This window comes from Eschrichtius robustus, chromosome 6, assembly GCF_028021215.1.
Source record: "Eschrichtius robustus isolate mEscRob2 chromosome 6, mEscRob2.pri, whole genome shotgun sequence".
NCBI lineage: Eukaryota > Metazoa > Chordata > Mammalia > Artiodactyla > Eschrichtiidae > Eschrichtius > Eschrichtius robustus.
The window spans coordinates 80278689-80304711 of record NC_090829.1 but is presented as its reverse complement, the minus strand read 5'-3'; the positions used below and the strand labels follow the sequence as shown (position 1 = coordinate 80304711).

The 26023-nt window shown below is 42.4% G+C and overlaps 1 pseudogene; it reads right to left on the bottom strand.

The window, feature by feature from the left end:
• Positions 1–20369: 20369 nt before the first annotated feature.
• On the bottom strand, positions 20370–20601 carry LOC137765914 (cyclin-dependent kinase 2-associated protein 1 pseudogene; annotated as a pseudogene).
• Between the last annotated feature and the right edge of the window lie 5422 nt (positions 20602–26023).

Genomic DNA, 26023 nt, shown 5'->3' with positions numbered 1-26023 from the left:
GATGTCGGGAAAGAGAGTGATGATCTCCTATGGCATAACTGTGGTGTCCCGGGCAGGACCAACCCAGGACGGCCTGAAGCAAGGGTTCCTCTTGATGAGGCTGCCAGCAGGGGTTGTGAAGTTGAGAATGGCCTCTGAGGACATGAGCCCCAGAAGCCCTAAACCAGACCTGAACAGTGAGCTGAAGCATTGTGATGGGCTCAGTGGGAGGCAACATTCAACCCCTGCATCCAAATCAGGCTCAGAGGCAGGAATATAGTGTATTTATTTATCAATTTGTCTGTGGACTAAATATATCAAGAGTCAACATTTTGGGTCTCTGCAAGGATGAGGCTAATTAGAAGTACACTCCGTGGACACACTGCCTAGCCCAGCATGTTCTTGTGAAAGGCCCTCAGAACATACAGTTAGTGTGGGAGACACAGTGCCTGCCACCTGGCTAAGTAAGTGCTTCAGAGACTCCCATTGACATGTTGTGGGCTGAGGCAGGACTGTGATTAGAAAGGATGGTTTCATTCCAACACCATCGCGTTCTTAAGAAAAGGATAACCTCTCTTTAACTGGCATGTGACCTTTTAGTTGAAATTGGAGTATTTGGGGCTGTTCAGAGATAGTGCTAAACGGCACAAGAATACTTACTCTGTGATGATTGTTCCCTGGTGAGCTTCCTGCAGTAAAAATGATAAGGGTTGTCTGAGACTATCCAGTTTTAGTATTGGGGCCATTTCCATCCATTGTTATTAAAAATGGGCTCAAGTTCTCTTTCTCTATAGGGGGAGGGGAAAATTAATAGTTTCCTTAGGCATTCAGGGCACAGTTATGCTTTTGAATACGGAGAAGTGGTTAAGACTACAGATTCCAGTGTATGAGAGACCTGCAGCTTACTAGCTGATTGGGCCAGTTACCTAAGCTCTTTGCTCTTCAGTTTCATCTGTAAAACGTGGAGAATAATAATATCACACAGGGTTTTTGTGAGGATGGAACTGGATAATGTATGTAAAACACTTAGTGCCTAGCACAGAGTGAGTTCTTAATTACTACTTAGCTATTTATTTTTTCATAGGTACTGAACCTGCATACAAGTACTTTATTCCAGAACCTTCCAATATCAGAATTCCATTGCTGGAAGTGGTCTAGAGCAGAATGTTTTATAGACAGTTAGCAGGGACAGATTTGAGCCATTTTTAAAATGAAGTAGACCTTTGTCATTCGTGGATTTCAGTTTTGTGGTTTCAGCTATTCATAGACAATCTCAAGGGTTCATGACGTGGTATATATTTTATATATACATATATACATATATATATACATATATACATATATACATATATACATATATATATATATATATATATATATATATATATATATATAATCACCTTACTCTAAAAGGGATAAGAAGTAGTGAGGATGAAGTAGAATCATTTTGAGTACCCACCCAGTCATGCTCTTTTCTGAGAACTTCCCTCCAACAAAACAGATGGACCCCAGAGCTGGCTTGTGACCCCTCACCACAGCTAATGGGACACCTGACCCAGGGAGAGCTGATCTGGTGTTTGAGTCAACCTAATTTTCTCTCCCGGATTGTTCTTATTTTCTGGAGATACATGAAGAAGAAATTGGGGATCACATCTCATAATAGACATAATTTATTTTCAAATGGTTCAGGAAAAACGTGTATATATGTGTATATATTATACAGAGAGAGAAAGCAAACATCACAGAGTTATAGCAATTAATAAATCTAAATGAAGGGTATACAAATGTTCATTGTACTATTAATTCAGTTTTTCTTTGGTTTAAAATTTTAAACACTGGAAAAGATTTTAATGGAAAATGAAAAGCCCCTTTAAAAAGATTAAAACGAAACAGAACTCCTTGAGTTACAATGAGCTCCTGAGCCTCTAGGCGTCTCTCCCAGGCTCTGAGCTGAGAAACTGCATGTTAATCTTGGGTGGAGGGGCCAAGCATACACAGAAGAGAAAGCTGTACTTCAGAGAGAGACAAGAGAAGCAAAGGTACAGAAACATGCAGAGGGGAGAGAGCCTGAGATCCCTGGGAAATGGGGAGCATGGGGTGCATTCCTGATCTCTTGGTTCTGGGTCCAGAGGCCTGGTTCTAGTGTAAGGTCTACCTCTTCTTTCTGTCTCTGAGGTTCATGGAATACCCTGGTAGCCTTCCAATAAATTCTTATTTTTTTTTTTTTTTGCTTAAGCTATCTTGAGTTGTTCTGGCCCTTTTGAAAAAATGGGTTCCAATCAAGCCTCCTGGCCAGTCTGTGGTAACCGGTGCAGTGGCGCGTGTATGATCCTCCTCCTCTGAGCTGAGATCGGGAAGAGTGGCTTAACTGGAGAACGTGCCTTGCAGACTGCTAGCTTCTGCATCTCAATGGAGTCGAGGTGGAATAAAAGTCTTATTAACTGGAAGCATAATTTTCAATTGTACTTTACAGCTTTTGGGAGGGTAAACCACATGTGCAGTGGGAACATATTCTTCAGGCCACAAACTCAGGTGTGGGCTAGGGCGTAGGGGAGTAACATTTGTGCCTTTTCGATGCTGGATTTAAGTCCTATCTTCAGCCTTCCTCCTACCTGGTAGCAGAGTCTGAGTTTGCTCCCTGGGTTCAGTGTTTTTCCTCTTTTCCCCTGGGGGAATGCGTTGGTGAGGACGGGCTATAATCCTGGGTCATCACCAACGATGCACGCCTGGCATCTCCAATGACCTCCCTCACCCTCTGGTCCTCCTGGCCCTCCTGCTCTTCGGGTCCATACCTGCTGCCTCAGTGCACAGGGACTCTCTGAGGTAGCTTCTGGCCTCTCAGCCCACGCCTTCTCTAGGGCCAGACCCTGCAACTGCTCCACTGCCCACGGGGGTAGAGTCTTGCCCCTCCCTGGGCTCAGATTTCCCCAGCAGGATTCTGAGTGGTCTGTTCATTTTCCTCCCTGGCTTAGCTTGTGGAAGGGCACAAGGGCCTCTCTCAAGTTACTAGCTGACATTCTTTCCCTTTCCTCTTGTGCAACCCTGGGATGGTGGACTGGATCATAGAGCCTCCCCTGGAAGTCTTCTCAGCCTCTTGTTTATGGCACATTTTCTTTTAAAACATAGTGTTTTATTCTTACTAGAGTACCTATACAGAAATAGCTTATTTGGTTGTTTTCTTTGATTACAATATAACCGGAACTAACAAAGAGAGTCGTTCTATATTGCTCTTCTAGAAACATGGGATTCACAATTTAATAATATATAATTTGACATGATTTTATGCCCTGAATTTTTTTTGTTATTAGCTTTTGATATCTAAAGGCCAAGCTTTTGGATCTCAAAACCCTTGTTTCTTGCAAAGCCTATTTGAAACCCCAAAGCTAAGAACTGACTTGTTATTTGCATTTTGTTGTAACAAATCTACCCTGAGACAATGACAACTTCAGGTCTAGGTCAAATGCAGATTGGACAAAGGATAGCAGAAAGTGTGCAGGTGGGTAGGAGGAGAAGACATTGGGTCATAGTATCCACTCTATACGCCAATGGAGTATTCATGAATTGGGGGATTTAAATAGACCCCTGTGTTCCCCTTGCCAAGCTCAAGGTTTTCCTCTGTGGAAAGAGGAGAAGATTTTCCCTTGCAAAGGTTCTACTATATGGTGACATCTCTTTTACCTGAAACTTGGATTGGACTTAATCAAAACACAGCTAGGGATAGGAAGTAGCAAACAAAGTCTCAGAGTCACGAAAACAGATTTCATAGAAGACATACACCAAAGAGTTCGTTCATAGGCAAACCCTTTAAAGCCTCCAATAAAGCTTATTTGTTCTTGTTACATAATCAAACACACCCAAGTTATCAAGTTTCTAGGCTAGATTGGGGTTGGTAAGTGACAGGAGGATCTAGCTGTATATTGCAAACAGTAAGAAAAAGTGCTGTTAGCATGATAGCAACAGAAGAGTCAGAAATACAACAAAAATCAGATATAAACATTTAAAACATCAGTGCTGTCTAGGGACATCAGTGTAAAGACAGCATGTCTTAAATTTCTCTTTTGTTTCTGTAACCAGAACTATAATTGATCAGTGTCTTAGAGCTCAGTGGAAATTCAGAGGAATCTAATCCAAGTATGAAATATGGGATTCATAATTTAATAATATGACATAATAATAATAGCGTGAAATGATTTTATGCCCTAAATCTTTTGGCGCATTAGCATTTGATAAGTAAAAGCCAAGATTTTAGATCTCAAAACCTTTTTTTGTTTCTCTTTTGCAAAGGCTATTATGGGCTGAATTGTGTCTCCCCCAAACTCGTATGTTGAAGCCTCAACATCCAGTACCTTAGAATGTAACTGTCTTCTGAGAAAGGGCCTTTAAAGAGGTGATTAAGCTAAAATTAGGCTATTAGGGTGCGCCCTAGTCCAATCTGACTGGTGTCCTTATAAGAAGAGGAGATGAGGACACACAGAGACACCCAGTGATGCACACACACGGAGAAAAGGCCACATGAGGCCATGGAGAGAAGGCAGCCATCTGCAAGCAAAGGAGAGAGACCTCAGATGAAACCAAACCTGCCAACACTTTGATCTTGGATTTCCAGGCTCCAAAACTGTGAGAAAATAACTTTCTGTTGTTTAAGTCACCCAGTCTGTAGTATTCTGCTATGGCAGCCCTAGCAAAATAATATGAAGACTATTTTGAAACACAAAAGCCAAGAACTGACTTCTCTGTTATCTGCATTCTACTGCAAAAAGTCTACCTAAGGTTTTGTGGTTTAGTCACAGAGCAGACCACGGGTTTTTCCAAGGTCTCCAGGAAGGTACAGAATTGAACCCAGTGCTCCCCAACCCAACCTCCTGCCCACCAGGCAGCAGCTTGGTGTAGCAGAAAGAACCTAAGGCTTTAGGTTCAAATACAGGGCCCTGCCACTTAGAAGGTGGGCTGCAGTTTACAATCTCCTTCACTTCTCTGAGCCTCAGTTTGCCCATTTACAAAACACAGATGAGGTGTGCAAATTATATGAGATTACATTCAGGTTATACGTGCAAAACACCTAGCACAGGCCTGGCACATAATAGGCAGAAAACAAGTATAGTTCTATTATTATTTCTACTCACCATATGATAACCTTAAGTCGTCAATAAAAGATTAAACTCTGTATGTTATTTTCTGTTGAAGAAGCGGGGGGTATGATATTTTTAAAACAGATTTTTAGGCTTATGTGATAAGATTCAAATGTCTTGATGGTTAAAGGGATGAGCATTAGGTATTCAGAATGCTGGATTATCCAGAACTATTCTCCAAAGACGTCAATAGTTGAGACTTCAGTGTAAATATTTTGTGACCTCTGAACAGTTAATTCCTATTCTCCTTTTTAATTTTTTACTCCAAGAATCCCAGTTGTCTCATAAATGCCCCATGGCTTCTCAGAACCCCCTCAGAACTTTTTTTTTAAACTATATTTTATTCTTTTCTGTATTCCCCCAAATGTCTATAATGACTGCATATTAATTTTAAACCAAGACAAAAACCATCATAAAACCTACCAAGAGATCAGGTAAGAGAGTACAAAATAAATTTGATTATTTGGTCATTGCTGACCTTAGTGGAAGGTGTTTAGGTGAGTGATAGTGACAGATGTCAGTATGCATAGGTGGAGGAGTGACTGAAAAGTGATGAAGTGAAGATATGTGTGGATGAGAGCATGAAAAGCTAGCTGGATTTGGGGAACCCTTTTTTCAGATGGGAGAAGACTTGGATAGGAAGTATCTCTTGGAGAGGGTGAGATTATAAAAATATAGACAAAAGAGCAAGGCCTGGGGAGAGGCAGGAGGGATTGGGTTGAGACTCAGGGAGGTGAGGAGGTTAGCCTGAGACAGGAGGACTGAAATCTCTTCCTCTGGGCTAGGCAGGAAGGAGGAAAGTTGTGGCCATGATAGGTGAGTTTAGAAGAAGAGGAAAGAGAAATTAAGGGGTTCCGATCTGATGGCCCATTTTCTCTGTGACAAATGATCTCAACTGCTGAGATTGACGAGGATAGGCTGGAGAAAGAGCTGTGGAAGGTGTGTGGAGTTGCCAACACGGAGAATGAGAAAGGGCATTTAGTAGAGACAAGTGAAATCATTGCTGGTCAGGGCTGAGGGCCTGGTCAAGGTTGAGAGAAAATAGGGTTATAGAGACAACAGTGAGTTACTAAAAGTTTTTGAGGAGAGGAGCAATGTGATGACAAATGTGTTTCAGGGATTTTATAAAGTGCTGGTATACCAGATGGTGCAGGTAAGCTTTGCCAAGTTCTAGGCTGACTAGTAATGGGACTGAAGGAGGGACAGTGAGCAGGGTCTTCTTGAAGGAAAACCATCTAGACCTTTATAATAAGACAGATGTCTTCAAGCCACATTTCTCCTTGACTGGCTGGCTCCCTGTGACACTCTGACAATAGGGGATACTAAAGGGAGACTGGAAGGCTGGAGGAGATTCTTGGAACTGTTTTGCTTTCTGTTCCTGTCAGTGTCACCCCAGGAAATGTTGTTCACCATGTCGATGACAATGGGTTCTGGTTTCCATTTTTTTCACACTTTTGAACCATCCCCCTGGAGATACCAGCCCCAGCCACTGGCCCCATCTCCTCAGAGATAAGTTCCAGCTTGGCGGGTCCTTCCTCTGAGCTCCAGAGGCACCAGCACTAACAGGCAGCCCCCATGTCTGAACCCCAGCTCAGCAGGGTCACTCTTCTAAGCTTCTAGATTCTGATAACCCTGACCTGTTCTTCTCTTTTCCCCTTGCCCTAGGATGGTAGCTGCTTCCTGAATTCTCTTCTACTTTTCAGTCTCCAATACCTGCTTAATCAGTTTCTTTAGTTAAATTCTTTCTGTAAAAATAACTGATGTGGATTTTGTTTTCTTGATTAAATCCTTACCATAGAGTCACCATATTAGTTTGCTAGCGTTGCTGTTATAAACTACCAAAAACTGGGTGGCTTCAGCAACAGACATTTATTATCTTGCAGATCTGGAGGCTGGAAGTCTGCAAGCAAGGTGTTGGCAGGGTTGGTTCCTTCTGAGGGTCATGAGGGAAGGATCTGTTCCATGCCTCTATCCTTGCTTCAAATGGCCATCTTCTCCCTATGTCTCTTCACACCATCTTCCCTCTATGTGCATCTGTTTCCAAATTTCCCCTTTTTAGAAGAACACCAGTCACACTGGATTAGAACTCATCCTAATGACCTCACTTTAACTTGATTACCTCTATAAAGACCCTATTTCCAAATAAAGTTACATTCTGAGGTACCAGGGGTTAGGACTTCAACATATGGAGGGCCACAGAATTCAACCCATAACTGTTGCCTTCAGCATAATGAACAGCAATTAGAGAAAACTGCATGTTTAAGTTTTGCTTAGCCCACTTTTAGCTCTATATCCTTACACAAGTAGCTTAATCTCTCAAAGCCTCAATTTTTGTCTTCTATAAAATGGATATAGTGATTCCTACTTCGAAGATTAAATTAGATAATATAAAGATATCCCAATTCTCCTTTTTTACATTTTGTAGAAGAAAAATGTGTTTTCCCCCCACTCACTCCATTATTCTCATCCTGTTTAGATGGAAAGATGAAGTTTTTAAAAAATTAATTAATTAATTAATTAATTTTTGGCTGCATTGGGTCTTCGATACTGCGCGCGGGCTTTCTCTAGTTGGTGACGAGCGGGGGCTACTCTTCGTTGTGGTGCGTGGGCTTCTCATTACGGTGGCTTCTCTTGTTGTGGAGCACGGGCTTTTGTTGTGCGGGCTTCAGTAGTTGTGGCATGCAGGCTCAGTAGTTGTGGCTCGTGGGCTGTAGAGAGCAGGCTCAGTAGTTGTGGTGCACAGGCTTAGTTGCTCTGTGGCATGTGGGATCTTCCTAGACCAGGGCTCGAACCTGTGTCCCCTGCATTGGCAGGTAAATTCTTAACCACTGCGCCACCAAGGAAGTCCGAAAAGATGAAGTTTTGCTGCTCACAACCGACTTTGAGACTTGACTGACAGGCTGTACTGACCACTGGAAATTCAGACCTCCACCAACAGCTCTCTGAAGTCCTTCGTTCTAACTCAAGTGGCGTCACCAGGGCTGCCTCCCAGCCTTCCTTTGCTCTGTAACTCATTTCTCTGCTCCCTTTGGCACCATCTGGGCATGTCTCTGTTAGAGACCCCACTTTCCCAAACAAGTTTTCGCCAAGTTTCTGGCAGCTAACCACACCCCTGCCTCTCAGGGGAAAGTGCTTTTCCACACACTACTTTGTTTAGAAATCCTTGTCCCTGGAAGCTAACAAGCTGTGAGTTGCTTAAAATGTAATGGTTACCTACGAGCAGCATAGCTAAATATAGTCACAAAAAATGCAGTATTTTGAAAAAGAAGAGCATTGTTTAAACAGGATTTTTGAATAGTTTCTTCCATGTAGGGATACAGTGAGAGGGCTTAGTGAAGCCTGAATTATATACTTTGAAAGCAAATGGAATTTTTAAAGTGGTATGAAAGTTAATTTTGTCTATCAACTTGACTGGGCCATGGGTGCCCAAACACTTGGTCAAGCATTATTCTGGGTGTTTCTGTGAGGTTGTTTTTGGATGCGATTAGCATTTGAACCTGTAGATAGAGTAAAGAAGAGAGCGCTTTCCCTAACGTGGGCTGGCCTCATCCAAATCAGCTGAAGGCTTGAATAGACCAAAAATGCTGACTTCCTCCTGAGTGAGAGAATTCCTCCTGCCTGACAGCCTTTGAACTAGGGACATCAGCTTTTTCCTGCTTTTGGACTAGAACTAAAACATTGGTTCTTCCTGGGTCTTGGGCCTGCTGGCCTTCAGACTGGAACTACACCATCGGCTCTGCAGGTCTCCAGCTTGTGGACTCACCCCATAGATCTTGGGACTTGTCAGTCTCCGTAATCATGTGAACCAATTCCTTATAATAAATCTCTTTCTCTCTATATATTGTACTTCCGATTGGTTCTGTTTTTCTGGAGAACACTGACAAATTCAGGCTGGAAGGAATTTTAGCAGTGCATCTTAAACTTTAATATGAATACGAATCACCTGGGATCTTGTTTAAATGCAGATTCTGATTCGAGAGGTCTGGGGTGGGGTCTAAGATTCTGCAGTTCTGAGAAGTTCATCGGTGATGCTAATACTGTTTGTCTACCAACCACACTTTGAATAGCAAAGCTTTAGTGATCATAAAACAGAGGTTCTCAATCTTGGTTGCACATTACAATTATTTGGAGTGCTTCTAACAAACACTAGTTCCTGGTTCACCACCGCCCCTCGCCCCTCGCCCCCCGCCCCCCGCCCCTCGCCCCTCGCCCCTCGCCCCTCGCCCCTCGCCCATGCCCACGCCCAGAGTTCCGTTTTTTTAATTAATTAATTAATTTATTTATTTTTGGCTGAGTTGGGTCTTTGTTGCTGCACGCAGGCTTTCTCTAGTTGCAGCTCTTCATTGCTGTGCGTGGGCTTCTCATTGCGGTGGCTTCTCTTGTTGCGGAGCACAGGCTCTAGGCGCACAGGCTTCAGTAGTTGTGGCACGCAGGCTCAGTAGTTGTGGCTCATGGGCTCTAGAGCGCAGGCTCAGTAGTTGTGACACGTGGGCTTACTTGCGCTGAGGCATGTGGGATCTTCCCGGACCAGGGCTCGAACCCGTGTCCCCTGCACTGGCAGGCGGATTCTTAACCACTGCGCCACCAGGGAAGCCCCAAAGTTTCTGATTTAACTGGTATGTGTTTGGACTCAGGCATCAATGTCTTTTTTCAAAACATCCCAGGTGATGCTAATGTGCAGCTAGGGTTGAGAATCACTGCTCTGGTCGGGGCTGCTCAAAATAGGTACAGGAATCACCTGGGAATCTTGTTAAAATGCAGATTCTCAGCCTGGTGCCTGAGATTCTGCATTTCTAAAGAGCTTCTAGGTCACATCAAGGCTGCTGGTCCACTGAACACACTTTGAGTAGGAATGGTCTAATTCAGTGTTCCTCAACTTTGGCACTACTGACATTTTGGGCCAAGACAATTCTCTGTTTTAGGAGACTATCCTGGGCATTGTAAGATGTTTAGCAGCATTCTTGGCCTCTACCCACTAGATGCCAGTAGCACACCCACACACACCTGTGACAACTAAAAACGTCTTCAGACACTGTCAAGTACCCCCTGAGGGGCAAAACCACCACTGCTACCACCACCGCCCACCGTGTTGGTGTAATCCAACCTTCTCATTTTATTGCAAACTGAAGTCCTGTTACAATGTCCACATCTTCTAGGCTCTCAGAACCTCTAGGTAATTGAAAGCTGACAGAGTACAAAACGATGACTGCCTCAAACATAGAATGGTAGGTAGAATAATGGCCTTGCAAAGATGTTCAAGTCCTCATTCTTGAAACCTGTGAATATGTTACTTTACATGGTAGAAGAGGCTTTGCAGTTATAATTAAGGACCTTGAGATAATGGATTATTCTGGGTTATCCAGGTTGGCTCAATGTAATCACTAGGGAATAGGAGATGTGATGATGAAAGCAATGTCAGATAGAGAGAGAGATTAGAAGACACTATGCTGTTGGCTTTGAAGATGAAGGAAGAGGCCACAAGCCAAGGAATGTGGGTAGCTTCTTGAAGCTGGAAAAGGCCAGGGAATGAATTCTCCCCTGGAGCCTCCAGAAGGCATGCACCCTTGCCTACACCTTGATGATAGCCCAGTGAAACCCATTTCAGATTCTGAACTTCAGAACTGTAAGAGAATAAATTTGTGTTGTTTTAAGCCAATAAGTTTGTGGTAAATTGCTACAGCAGTCATAAACTAATACACAGGGAAACACGATAAGCAGATAAACAGTCCTTTGCTGTGGGAGAAGCAGAAGTAAGGTTGCACTTGGGTAGAATGGAGTGGATGGGAAGGCTGCTGAGGAAACTGAAGAGACCCTGTTTTGGGGGGGAATCAATAACACTGTTCCAAGTCGAGCATTATGAATGGACAATTCTGCGTGAGCCCAGGCAGGACTACTGGAAACAGATGGACAAGGCGCACACCTGGCAGATCTGGGCAGAGTGCAGGTGTGGCGTCATAGAAATCAGATCACTGCTTCTGTGCTGTGGGCCCAGCAGGCGTGGATGTGGCTTTGAGGTCCTCAGAATTTGCTGCATATTAGAATCACCTGGGAAGATTTAAAAAATCCTGCTGCTCAGGCTGTATCCTATACTCATTAAGTAAGAATCTCTGGGGACATTAGTAGTTTTTAAAACTTCATGTTATTCAAATATGAAGGCGCACTTGAGAACTACTTTAGAAGGGGAAACAGGTGAGGGACAGACCAATAAATGCAATGAACTCTAATCAACTTGTTTCTGGAACAACAGTCCTTTGGTAATTTGAGGTGCTACGTTCTTGAGGGGAATGATGCAGGTGAGAAACCTGGTACCACCTGATGTCCCACAGCTGGTAATTTGGGGAGTAAAGATGTGGTCTCGGGACTTCCCTGGTGGCTCAGTGGTTAAGAATCCACCTGCCAATGCAGAAGACCTGGGTTTGAGCCCCAGTCTGGGAAGATCCCACATGCCACGGAGCAACTAAGCCCGTGTGTCACAACTACTGAGCCTGCGCTCTAGAGCCCATGAGCCACAACTACTGAGCCTGCATGCCACAACTACTGAAGCCTGCGCACCTAGAGCCTGTGCTCTGCAACAAGAGAAGCCACTGCAATGAGAAGCCTGTGCACTGCAACGAAGGATAGCCCCTGCTCACTGCAACTAGAGAAAGCCTGCGCGCAGCAACAAAGACTCAATGCAGCAAAAAAAAAAAAAAAAAAAAAAAAAAAGAATATAGAGCCCAGAAACAAACCCATACACTTAAAAACAAAAAAACAATGTGGTCTCAACCAGGTTGTACGTAGGCAGGTCCAACTGCAAGGCAGTGGGGACCTCAGCAGCAGGGCAGGGCGTTGGGGAAGAGAAGAAGGCTGGGACTATTGAGGGCCAGGGCCGAGAGTGAGGGTAGGTATCTAAATCATGGCATCCAGAGAAATTGGGGGAATCCACACAGTTACCTACACTGAGAAAAGTGAAAGTCTCCAGGAATGCACAAACCACCATAACCTTCATCTGTATAACTTTCCCTGGTATTTCAGGTCATATCTTAGAGATACTTCTTCCAGGAGTCCTTCCCTAACCTCCAAGCGTGAGTTAGAGTCTCCCTTTTAAAGCACCATTTTAACAGTCTGCCACATTTAATCCTTCTAAGCCTATGTTATAGTAGTTAAATGATCCTCCGTGTCCTCAAGCTAAATGTGATTTATGTAAAAACAGTGCCATGGCCCATGTGTAGAGTCTATTTATTATTATATAGCCTCTGGATAAGGCAGAAACATGGCACTTGTGGCAGAGTAAGAAATTATATCTTGAACCTTGATGTGCAGAGGAAAAAATAAAACAGAAATTATAACCAATGCAGGTTATTAAGCACATTCAGGGTAACATGCCCTGAGTTCATAGCTTTCTATTCCCTGACAGGACTCCATCTCCCAATACCCATCCCAGATAGGTCACTGTTGGTCACCAACACAAAGTGTGTGTCAGGAGGGTCCAGAGGAGATCCAAGAATTTGTACTTATCAAGCATCTCTAGTTGATATCGCTTATCCTTTTGCTGACAGTTGTATCCTTTAAACCTACAACAGTAGAGTGGAATTTGCATACAATCTATATATTTGAGTGTTAGTTCTCACCAATTCTAAAGCCTAGTCTTCTGTTGAATTAATGATCACTTTTCACTCAGTATTATAATTGCCTATTTGACTGCTTAGACATTCCACCAAACCAGAATTTTTAAGGTGGCAGAGAGCCTATCTTCTTTACTGCTATATTTCCACCCTGAGTTTAGTGCCTGTCATGTAGCAAGTGCTTCTTTATGTTTGTTGAAGGAGAATAAAGATGAGTTTTTGGCCTGTTGAGTTTGAGGAGCCTTTGAGACCTCCAGGTAAAGACACCCGCTAAGCAGTCAGTTGTGTAAGGCAGAAGCTCGGGAGGCTGTTCTGGGCTGCAGTTCGGAAAAATGGTTGCTGCCGTGGACAGGAATAAGGTGACTAAGTCGAAGTGTCTAGAGCAGGGCATTATCGACGTTTGGGGCTGGATAATTCTTTGTTGTAGGGGGCTGTCCTGTGCACTACAGGATGTTTAGCAGCATCCCTAAACTCTACTCACTAGACTCCAGTAACACCTCCCAAGATGTGACAAACAAAAATGTCCACAGACCTTGTCAGATGTTGCCTGGAGAGCAAAGTTGCTCCCAGTTGAGAACCACTGGTCTAGAGTGACAAGAAGCATTGGAAGGTCAGCATGTCAACGTGTGCACATCGGCAAAGGCCTGGCTCTGTAGAGGCAAGCGAGGGGTTCTTCCTCATTGCCTCACGACCTCGCCTACACTTCCATCCTCTTCCTCCAACCCAGACACTCACTTTGGTATTGGAAGTAGCAGTGCAGCCTTGACAGATGCAGTAGTTATGTCTATGCTGCTTAGTATTTTTTAAAAAAAGGAAGTCATACTCCCAGTTGTGTAAAACGGAGTCTCTTTCCTTCGCCTAATTTCATGGGCGAAGAATGCCTCCTTCCTGAGTGGGAGCCCCTCCCTGGGGTGCTTCATGGCTCCTTTAAACTCCTGAGGCTCTGGATAGGAACTGAGACCTCTGAGAGAAGGTAGGTTGCCTGGGGGTGGAGTGGTCCTGAGGAAGTAGTTGGAGCAGGTGCCAAGTAAAATATTTCTTCTGAGGCTCCACACATCAACCCTTTCCTTTCATGCTCAGAAAATATGTGCTAACCACACAACAATAACCTCAGTCAGGCAATGAGTGATGCTTCTCTAGATGGATTTAATCATTAGAATGTTGCACATAAGCTGAATTCTCAAAATGAATTCACTCTGCTTTCCAAACTATAGGAATGTGAGAAATAAAGCCACAAGGGGAACTCGGAGTGGGTCAGTGCATGTCATCCTATAACAATACTGGGAGGATGCTTAGAAGGCTTCCCTTCAGGGTCTAAGCTGAGAGCAGGAAGGGCTGGTTTTCCTCCCTATATCCCTTCCTATGTTTCCCAGAACATTTGCCATGCTTAAAAAAAAACCTCATTTAGATATTTGTGGACAAAAAATCAGGCTAATCTAAGAAAACATCGACTCTTCCCTGTTTAGGGTAGTAAGCATCTCATTTTTCACTATACCTCATGATGAAATGTTCATTATAATATAAAAGGGGTCACAATTTGAAAGCAGGAAACGTGGAAGGGGCCAGTGATTTCTGTCAGAAGAGCAACATAATTAAGGTGGGTAAATGGACACTTGACCTTCTCATCATTCAATGTTTGTGGGGTCTCTACCATGTTCCATGCTCTGTGCTAGGCATGGGAGATGTACGTGGAAAAGGCACAGTTTGGAACCATAGTGTTGTGAAGTAAATAGCTGACTGCCAGCCAGGGTGATAAGCTTAATAACAAGTAAGGGGGGCCCTGGGTACACATAAGGGGTGGTCCTAATAAGACAGAGTCAGTGAAAGGGTCCCAGAGGAGGTGTCACGTGAGCAGGTGTGAGTATCTAGGTGAAGGGCATGGGCAAAGATGTGTCTAGTCGTCACACTGTGGTTCCAAGGCCAGACTGAACTTTCCTCCAAAGCCATAGCAAGTGCTCTGAGGGAACACACATATAGACTGGGGCAGTATGACTCATTTCTATTAAAAAATGAAAGTGTCCTCCTATATAATGAGGGGAAAGAATTCATAACTAATCAATGCTAATTAGAGGTAAGCAACGACCTAGCTGGAGTTTCTGTCAGCCATTAGGTATAAGTGGATAGTGCCTGCTTAAAACTACGGTATCAGAGTGAAGCCCCTCCTCAAGCCGCCTGTCAGAATCTCTTCTCCAGTTGGCCAAGCCCGTGAGCTCACTGGGCCCTAAGAGATTCCAACTCCGTATCTGAGCCTCACCCTTTAGCTACCTTCTCTGTGGCACTTCTGCTCCCTCACACCCACCATAGTTGACTTTCCATTCCTTCCATCACTTACCACACAGGACTCAATAGAATTCCATCAAATTTTAGAGCCAGAGGGAGCTTGCAGAGCATATTATCTGACTTTTTCATTTAACAGCTGAGAAAACAAAATTTATGGCTGAGAGCTTTTGGAGGAAGAAGCCATTACCTGCTATGCAGGCTGAGCAACAGAGAAAGCCTGACTGGTGCAAGAGAGACAGCGAAGCAGAGAGATGCTCAGAAAGGAGCAGAGATGAGAGGCTGTGAAAGAGAATTCCCAGGTCGCCTAGTTCTATCTGTTCTTGAAGTCCAGCTGCACTCCTGCCTTCAGGCTTCATGAGACTCCCGCAAACCCTTATTACAAATTGCCTTTTCTGCTTATGGTCACTAAGGTCAGTTTCTTCTACTTCACACACATAATGAATCAGAATTCAGTCATGTAAAGTCATCTGTATGAGAAAGGGTGACTCTTAAGCTGAAACCGTTAAGTATTGGTGTATTAGATTCTTGTGGCTACTGTAAAAAATTACCACAAACTTGGTGGCTTAAAAAAATCAGAGGGGCTTCCCTGGTGGCGCAGTGGTTGAGAATCTGCCTGCTAATGCAGGGGACAAGGGTTCGAGCCCTGGTCTGGGAAGATCCCACATGCCGTGGAGCAACTGGGCCCGTAAGCCACAACTACTGAGTCTACGCGTCTGGAACCTGAGTTCCGCAACAAGAGAGGCCACGATACTGAGTGGCCCCCGCTTGCCGCAACTGGAGAAAGCCCTCGCACAGCAACGAAGACCCAACACAGACATAAAAATAAATAAATAAATAAATAAATAAAATAAAATAAAATAAAAATCAGAAATTTATTTTCTTACAGTTCTAGAGGCCAGAAGTCCAAAATCAGTATCACTGGGATAAAATCAAGGTGTCAGCACGGCCATGCTCACTCCAGGGCTGTGCTCCTTCCAGAAACTCTAGGAGAGAATCTGCTTCTTACCTCTTCCAGCTTTTACTGGCTATCACAGTTCCTTGACTTGTGCCCACATCAGTCACTTCAAACTCTGCCTCTTGGGTCATGTTGCCTCCCCATCTTCTGTCTATGCATCAAATCTCCCTACTGTTAAAAGGACACTGTGATTGCATTTAGGCCCACCTAGATAATCCAGATATTTAATGTAGTCACATCTGCAAAGACCTCTTTTGCCATATAAGGTAATATTCACAGATTCGAGGGATTAGGATGTGGATATCTTTTCGGGAGCCATTATATAGCCTACCACATTTGGCATATTTAAAAAACAAAATGCCAATTTAAAATGGTGTTAGCTGGCAATGGAATGACAAAGTATTTTCAGCAAGGGGTGGAATAAAAGGCCCCTAGACACAAAGAACACAGGATGTAACCCACCCCCAAGGTTGCATATCCCCCTGGAGGAGATGGGATGGATGCATCATGTTATTGTGGTCCAGACACCAGCCACTATGCTCACTGAGCTAGCATCCCTTGTTCTGATTTCAAAGAACTTTCCAATAATTTGGCTGCTTATGTAGATTAAGCAGTGACAGGATATGCTGATCTGTATGCCAAAGTACCTAGTTTGTTGGATCATTATATTTCTCATTATAAATGTAAAAATCAGAGTTCTGGTTTTTTCACTCATTAGCTTTCACGAGTTTGGGTAACACATATCATCAGGCTCTGAGATGAGGGCTGTCCATTTCACAAGTTCAGAAATACAATTTGCCAGTACACTAATGGTTAATCCATTCCTGCAGGATAGTTAAACTGAGTTGTAATCTGTTGGTCCTAATTCCAAATTCCTAAGGAAGGAGTATAATTAGCCAAACTCTAGTCAATTTCCTGCCCTGGAACAATCAACTGTGGCTAAGGACTGAGGTCCCTTTGAATGTACTGCTTTTATTTTATATGCATTTGGGAGGGATAGGGCAGTTTCCTCAAAAGTCAGAGAATATGGCAAACAAAGGACATTATCGTACACTGCAGCCCGTGTTATACCTTAACTCTTAGAAGGCATTCTATTCCCAAATGCTCCCTGTGCTATCTATTGTCTTCTTCATGATTGTGTATTTGTATTTTTGGGATTTATGGAAAAACTACATTTTCTCCTTCCTCCAACGTATTCTTCTCACTTCTACTAAATTAATCCCTATAAAATATCTTAGATTTATAATCTATGATGACTATTACTGATATACTGTCTCTGTGTTTTAGCTTTATCTATGTTACCTCCTGTATTTTATCACTTAATATTTAAAAATATCAACTCACGCTATAATTAAATACATTAATTTAAAAAATAAACTCTATCGTAAATGAAAACTGATATCACTTTCCTTAAATAGAAAGTAATCATGCAAATAAATATAGCAGGATGTTAGAATGTGGTTTCCAACCATGGTTTTTGACTGAGGCTCCAATGTAATATACAGCATATATTGCCAAAGTTAGTGTAAGATGGACTCCTCATATGCAAGTTTACATAGGAAATTGCGGAGAACTGGTTCCATGATTTTTGTACCCCTTAGCCAGATCAACGATATTTAAAATGAGTCAAAGTGTGGAGGGAGAGGAGGATTTGTGGAGGATCTTTCAGGTGGGGTCTGGTGCTATAGCAGAAAGGGGGTACTGCCTTTTCTTCAGACTTCGAGTGACAAGTTTCCTTGGGATGACACAGAGAGCTATGGAATATGTTCCCCACAGTTAGGGGAGATGGAGTAATTGCAACCAACTCCTGCCTAAGCAAGGGTAGGAGTGGCTATGTTAGGAATGGGCTGCATTCCCAGTGTTTTGGGGACAAGGAAGGTATTACTGTTTCCCATGGACCAGATGTGGGCCACTTGGAATAAAGAGAAGTTGCGTCAGATCATCTAGGGTCCTGGAGGAACTCCAGCAAAAAGAAGCTAGAGAGGAATACTCTCTTTTTAGGGGCTGTGAAAGGACTAGAAATACTTAAGTGCCCTGCCACAGGGAGAGAGAGAAATCTACGTGAAAGTGCCCAGGCAAGAAGAACTCAGGTGTGACCTACTTGGCCAAGAGAGCCCTCAGCCACCAGCCAGAAAATACTGTCCTAGCGCCTTTACCTCTCTTCTCTCTGACCTCCCCTTTTCTAACCTGGGAAGAAGTAAAATAGCAGCTAACAAATGAAGGAGGAAGCAAGTGGAAAGAGCAGAAGCCAACCACACTGCCTTCCTGGAAGGCAGACAGCTGTCAAGTAGAGGCCTTGCCCAGGGGACGGGGAGGAGGTGGAAGAGCTGGCTAATATCTAGGACTTGACATTCAAATTACCAAATTAAAACTGAGTTAGAACACAAAAGACTGTAAGACTGTCTTTTACCTAAGAGCTAGTGGAAAAAAAGACACTGGGCCTGCTGGGATGTTAGCCAGTGGTAGTTAAAAAAAAACAAGCTTTCCCACTGGATCAAGTTTAAAGGAGACCTGGGAAAGAAAACATTAAGTTGAATTTTGATTGTGTCTCATACTTGTTCAATATACTGCTGACACACACACTGCAAAAACAAAAGTTATATTTTAAAAAATTAAAATAAAAAAATGACAATCAAGTAGTAAATATAATTTTGTTTTCAAATGCATACAAGAAAAGAGTTTATTTTAAACATGTGAAAAACTCCTAGATCTAGGTTCAAGACTGGCCAGTTGGTGACTGATGTTGCCACTAAGCCTAGATGCTTCCTTGGTTCAGAGTGGGTGGTGCCCCTGCTTGGTGGTATGACACAGTTGGGACACCTTGACAGCCCATGCCAATTTGGATGCAATCTCAATGTGGGAATGATAACCTACCAAGACCACTATGGGAAAGACGATAGGAGCAGTTATTCTTACTATCCCTACTTCCAAAAAGTCATGGTGAAATGTTTAGTACATGAGGGTCTGAAAAATTCATGGCAAAATGTTAATCTAGGTGGTCTGTGTAAACATGTTTCTACCTTCTGTGCCCAAGTATTGTTTTCCCTAATAACATTAAAATAAATACTTAGGTATAAAGTTAAAAAAAAAAACCTTCAGTGGTATGCCTTCTGAAATCATCTTGCATACCACACTCTGCCAGAATTCTCAGGTGCCATCATATGTAGCTGACTCTGTCTCTCATGGGTCCCAGCCTGGCCCAACTGTACAAAGTCCATCTTTACCGATTTCCAGTCCTGTCATGTTTTCTGGTTTCTAAATCTCTAGTGATTCAAATCTGCTCTTCCTTCAGAATTCCTCTATTTCTCCTTTTAGTTCTATTGGTTTTTGCAGCACTGTTGCTTGGTGCAAACATATTTAAGATTACTCTATCTTCCTGATGGGTTGACTCATTATTATACAATGTCCCTCTCTGTCTCTAGTAAGTTTCTTTGCTTGATGTCTACTTTATTTGTTACTAATATTCCTTCTTTCCTTTAATTAATGTTTGCATAGTATATCTTTTTCCATACTTCTACTTTCAACCTGTCAATATCATCATAATTGAAGTGAGTCTTTTATAGACAGCATATAAGCTGGGTCATGTTTTTAAATCTGGTCTGCCAATCTCTGTCTTCTAATTGGTGTATTTAGACCATTTGTGTTTAGTAATTATTAATATGTTAGGGGCCTTAATCTTCCATTTAATTTTATTTATTTCAATTTTTTGTTAATGAAAATAAGTTTTTTATGTCAAATAATAAATACACATGAAGATGAAAGCAGTTTTAGTCTTTTTTTCCAGATGTTTTGATCAGCTTACAGTAGACAGTACTGAAATCTACAGACAGTCTTGGTACAAAAATTGCTGTTGGGTTGCTCTTTTTTCTGTTTTCATAAATTGTGACTTTTTAAACTGACTTCAAAGCACTAATAGCCATGCAAGTGCTTAAGCAAAAAAGAAGTTCTATTATGTAGAATCTATACTGTACATCTGTCAGTAAAATAAAAATTAAAAAAATAAAGTGAGCTGTCAGTATTCATTAAAAACAAAATCCTTAGAGTTGTGTTGGCTTATGAAAAGGAACAAGGAAGAATTTGGGCTACATAAATGAATTCAACAGAGAAGATTAAAGTGAGATACTGGTATCTTGGAGGCAAGCTATAGTTTGCCAGAAGAGTAGATAACAACTTTTATGTGCGTCTTTTTAATCGATGCTTTTAAAAAACCCGAATAGTTCCTAACTACTTAAAATGCAAATTCTAATTAACTGCAAAATCTTTTCTATAGGTTCAGAGCCTAATTAACCATGAGAGGGAAAAGGGGAGAAAAATTCAAACTGTTACTATTTTGAAAACATGTTTCTTCTGGACAGAAGAGACAACTGTAACCTCCCATCTTGTAAAAACAAAAAGGAAAACCTTTCAAAACTAACAAGGTGACTAGGGTCTGGCATTGTGTTCTGTTTCAACCAAGCACTCCCTAACCAGTCCTCTAGGGTGGATGATGCCTCAGTGTAGGTGGGTCTGATCACTTTCCCCAACTCTTTATGATGGTCAGCCGCTCTGCATATTTGCTCTGAGGTACTTGGCTTCTCCCAGTTCCCTGGGTGTAGCCTAGGGATGGTGGTCTGTAGTCACTCAGCCGCTGATAGTACTGTAAGGACATTACCATGGAGGTAAAAGGTGAGTGGACGTTTCCAACCTTGTTGAGTGAGACCACGGGCCTGTGCAGTCAAGTTTAGTTTGGAAAACTTGCCTCCCCTCCCCCCATCAGTGATGGATGGCACTTGGTTGCAGCCAGGGGCAGGCCTGTGAGTGTGGCAGTGGTGAAGCTGGGCCTACTGGCAGGTAGTAGTGGTGGCTTAGCAAGCCCGGCATTTGTGTGCTGGTTTGTACAGTTGTGCACCCACTGAGCTCCTGAACACTTTTTATTATTTCCATTTTATTTTTGTTTTCTCTCTGTTTTTGTTTCTCTGGTTTGTTTGTTCGTTTCTTGCCTTCCTGTAGGTTACTTAAACATTTCTTAGAATTCCATTTTGATTTATCTGTGGTGATTTTGAGTGTATATCTTTGCATAGCTTTTAAATAGTTGCTCTAAATATTATACCTACCTAACTTACTGGTCTTTTGGTGTCATCATTTTACCAGTTTGAGTAATGTTAGAGAAGTGTTACCTCCCTTTGTGTACTTTACCCTCCCCCATTTATAATATAATTGTCTTAAATATCTTACATTTAGAACCAAATCAGACAGTGTTATAATTTTTTTGCTTTGTCAAAGATAATTTTGAAAACTCAAGAGGAGAAGAAAATTCTATTGTATTTACCATAATTTCGCTTATTATGTTCTTCTTTGCTGATATTTCAAGTTTCCTTCTTTTATTGTTTCCTTTCTGTTTAGGTAACTTCAGTTAGCCATTCTTTTAACATGGGTCTGGTGACAAATTCTCTTAGTTTTCCTTCACTTGCGATGTCTTGATTTCCCCTTCATTCCTGAAGGATATTTTCACTGGGTATAGGATTCTGGGTTGAAGGTTCTTTTCTTTCAGCACCTGAAAAATATTATGCCACTTCCCCTTGGCCTTCATGATTTCTAACGAGAAATCTGCTGTCATACAAGTCATTCTTCTACAATAGATAAGGTGTCATTTTTCTCTGGCTTCTTTCAAGTTTTCCTTGTCTTTAGTTTTCAGAAGGTTAATTATAATGTGTTTTTGGCATGGGTTTCTTAGGTTTATCCTGTTTGGAGTTTGCTCAGCTTCTTGAACCTGGAAATATATGTCTCTTGTCAAATTTGGGAAGTTTTCAGTTATTATTTCTCTCAATAATTGTTCAGCCCCATCCTCTTTCTCCTCTTCTGTGACGTTGATGACACAAATGTTAGATCTTTCGTTATGATCCCACAGTCTGAGATTCTGTTCATTTTTTTTTCAAAGGAAAGAAAAAGTGAAATAAAAGAACCATAAAAATTACCCAATCTGAACAACAGAGAAAAAAATAGACTTGAAAAAAAAAAGAACAGAACCTCAGACTGTGGGATCATAACAGTCTGTGTGAGGCAAAGAGAAAACCCAGGGAATTTGCCACCATGCCATTCCTCGGGTCCAGAAGTCTTGTCCTCTCTCCACCTTTCCGAGGTTTCTTATATTTGTTTTATATTTTATGTCCAGGGTTTTCAGTTGTGCTTAGTGGGAGCAATGGGGAAAATTACATTTCCTCCATCTTCTTGGAAGCAGAAGTCACTGGGTCTATTTGAAGTCTTAATAAACACTTGGTGATCTGACTCAGGCGCATCATTTCCCCCCTTCTCACTCCTACCCTTTACACAAATACAAAAGAGTAAAAGCACCAAGTTAGTAAAATATTTTAGATTAATTAATAATATAAATATATTTAATTAATCAAGAGGTGAGTTTATTTAAATAAAAAGTTAAGTAAATAAAATAAAGATATAATTTGATACATATGTTTATCTACCCATGTAGATATTTTTATAGACATAGGAACATGAAAGTTAACAGATTCAAAAATATATATGTTTAGACTGATGCTGTGAATTGGAGAATGTTGGGTATCTTCTAGAGGCCCTAAATTTCAGACCTTGGGGATAGAAGATGATAGTTACCCTGGACACAGAACCCTCGGCTAAGTCGAGGGTGATATGTTCCCAATTCTGCACACAAGCAGTGGATCAGGACCCTTTGGCTTGTGGCTTCCTAATATACATATTCTCATCTAGCTGTCCCCAGGACAGATAGAGCAGGATAGTCAACAGACAGGCAGACAGATACACATACACACTGTGAGACATTGAACTAGGCTGATAGAAAAGTGACTGAAAGGATTGAATATAGGAGAGTTTATGAATAATTAATTAGAAGACCTGTTGCTCATCCTCTATGTATCAGATACTCTATAAACATTACTCATTTAATTTTTAAAAGTTGGTATTACTACTCAATTTTAACCAATAAGTAAATAACTGAGGCCAGGAGAGGTTAAATAACTTGCCTAACATCACATCTATTAATTGCAGAGCCAAAATTCAAACCCCAGTTTGTCATATTTGGACATCGTCTGCTTTGCTGCCTATTTCTCATAGAGGAAGGTGGGGTCTGGGGAAAGCAGCATCAGGAGATAAGGTAATAGAGACCTCAGCAAACTCCACGAGGTGGTCACAGAGGATTGATAGATGTGGTTGGACTTCACTGCCTTCCTCAGTCCCTTCTATTCTCACAGTTGTGATGTGCATTGTCCCAGAGTCTGCAGACTTCTTTTCCCAAGATGAACTTTCATTTCAAGGGAAAGTCTGTGCTGGGTTCTACTCTCCTCCCAGTAATGAAGGGAGTTGGCCAGGTCTCCTCTTCTGAGTGTACATGACTAAGAGAGATGGGAGGGGGCCCACAGCACAGAGACCCATTGCCAAGAACATCTCAGGGTGGAGAGACCTCTGGAACATTTTTTCCATTCTGCATCAGACAGGGTAAAATTGATTAGCATTTAATTGGTTTCAGCTGTTCTTAACATGTTGCGTAGAAAACTTCGATGTATTTTGCTAAATTCAATATTCCTTATGGTTAACAGATTGAAAGCCAAAAACACCCTTGAAGAAACACCAGAAATCAGTGCTTTGGATCACACTGAGTTCTTTGCTATGGTTCACCTATTTGGAATGTTCTGGGAATGCTAAATACTTGGGATTGGGTATAAAAAAAGAAACAAATCTGTGCCTGGTAAGACTCTTGGGTAGATAGCTTCCTAGAAATCAAGATATCTAAATTGCAGTTCCAGCTTTCCGTGTGCAGCCAGGTGATTCTGGTGAACCTCTTCACCTCTCTGGACTGCACTCAGGCTCCTAATCTAGAAAGTGAGGAGACTGAACTCAATGATCTCAAGAGCTGCTTCTATCTCTCAGATTCTGTCATTTATTTTCATTATTCTGATGCTTTGGTACAATTCTGGAAAAACAATGCTACAATGCTCTCTAATTAAGAAGTGCACAGAACAGCTATGGCAGATTATGTCTTGGAACCCACTGAAGGGAGAGGTTTCACAGGACATAAAGTGGTTAAGGGTAATCAATAGGCATTTTAGTCTCCAGAGGCCAGAGGACAAACGAGGAGCTGGGAAAATCTCTGACACTGTGTGTTCTTGAGGAAGGACACTCCAGTCCTCACCCTTCATGTCTCCATCTATGAAACACAAATAAGGACACCTACCTGTTAATGCAAAAATCTTTGTTAAGAGGTTTGGTCAAAATGGGATGTAAATAGTATCAGATGCTGAGGGTCACAGAGGGGGTACAGCTACAGTAACCGCTCTTTCTCAGTCCTCCCTCCATTCTTTCCTGTATTCCCTTAAACTGCTCATTCTCCAACTTTCTCTTTGCCTTTTTTTCTTCTCTGTCATTGCTTCTCTCTTGCTGAAACACCCTCACTGGGTCTTCTTTTTGAGAATGCTCACGGAAGACTGAGGTGGCAGCTAGAACAGTGAAAGGCCCAGAGAAATTCCATCCTGTAACACAGCTGCTTAGGAGGACCTCAGAGGGAGCCTTCTGAGCCCTGCTTGCCACCCATTTGGCTTCATAGGGTCCCCAAGGGTTGTTGCTCCCTTACCACCACACCTCAGGTTAACATTCTACTGACTCACTTGCAGGCCCAACCCCAAGGCCTGGAGAACTCCAGAGCCATCTCCAGCAGCCCCAGGGACTTCACCACTTACCTCCAGGGCTTTAGGCTGAATGAGGACTTAAGCTTGAGCAGGGAGAGATGCGAGATACCTCCACTGAATGCTTCCCTCATTCTCTGAAACTAAGAACTCCTCTCCATGAATGAGTTAATGCTTGAAAGAGTTCAGACTGCTGGACCCACAGTTGGTGCTGCTGCATGCCTGGTCCAGGGCCCTTTAGGGTCATAGGCTTTCACAATGGGGCAAGGCCAAACCTGGCTGTAAAATTCTAGAGCCTTGCCATGAATATAACACTTAAGAGCTGTTGGCTTCGGCTCAGTTGGTTCTCCAGGATTTAATGCCCCCTATAGATGGTGTGGATTTGTGTTAGTAAAACACAGAGCTATGATATTGAAGGCAAAACTAGATATTGCTTGTAACCCTACTTCATGAGGGTTATTGTATCAATGCAGGACCCTCTTTCCCAGGGCTAAACCATGCACTGGGAATCTGAAGTATGGGAGAGAGTTCAGTCTTGGTCACTGACTTACCCACTTGAGGATGCCAGCCTCACTTGATTGGAAAGTGGATGAATAGTGGAAATAGTGTCAGATGGAAATATCTGATATATTTCCTCTGGAAATATCATGTGGCCACCTAGGAGGAGAGTGAAGGCTTGTAGGCAGCAAGGTCTTCCCAGCCCCGTCTGGTATCTCTTTACCACAGTCTGGGTAGGACTGGCCCGTACAGGTTCTTCTCCACAAGTAGTGGAACATTCTATCTCTCTGAACACCCTGGGAGAGCAGAACAAAACCGAGCCTGTTAAGTGAGCCCAAGAGTGCAGCAAGTCCAGAGTGCTACACTCTGTTGTGTGCTAACTACTCCCTCAGAACCTGGCTCTCTCATGATTTTATTTGGAACGCTTTACTGAATCTTTCCCTGGTAACATGGGAATTACACACTATTTCAGGTATCATTTCTCTTAAGAGTTTACCCATTGTTGGAAATGTGAGGAGTCCATGGAATAGATATGAGAAAAAGAAGTTGAAAGTGCTTTGTAAACTCTAGAGTGCCGGTGTTGTTTTTTCTTATTGGTATATAACACCCCTTGAAACCTTCCCCAGTGGTTCCTATTTTCTACGTACTGAGTCAGGGAATGGGGCCCTGTCATCTGGTGACTTCTATGCTCATATTCCTCAGGAAGAAGTCCAATCCCATCCTTGTAGCCTGGCCAGCTTGGCAATAAGCCCAGACTCATCTTATTACATCCTGATTCTGCTCTTTCTCTCCATAGTCATAGCACATTGACCCTAGGCATTTTTGTTAATTTCCCAACTCTAATTCACCTTGAGTTACAAATGGATGATGGAAGATCACATGGTTTCCTTCATTTCGATTATAAAGAGAGAACATGAAGGAGCTTTTATT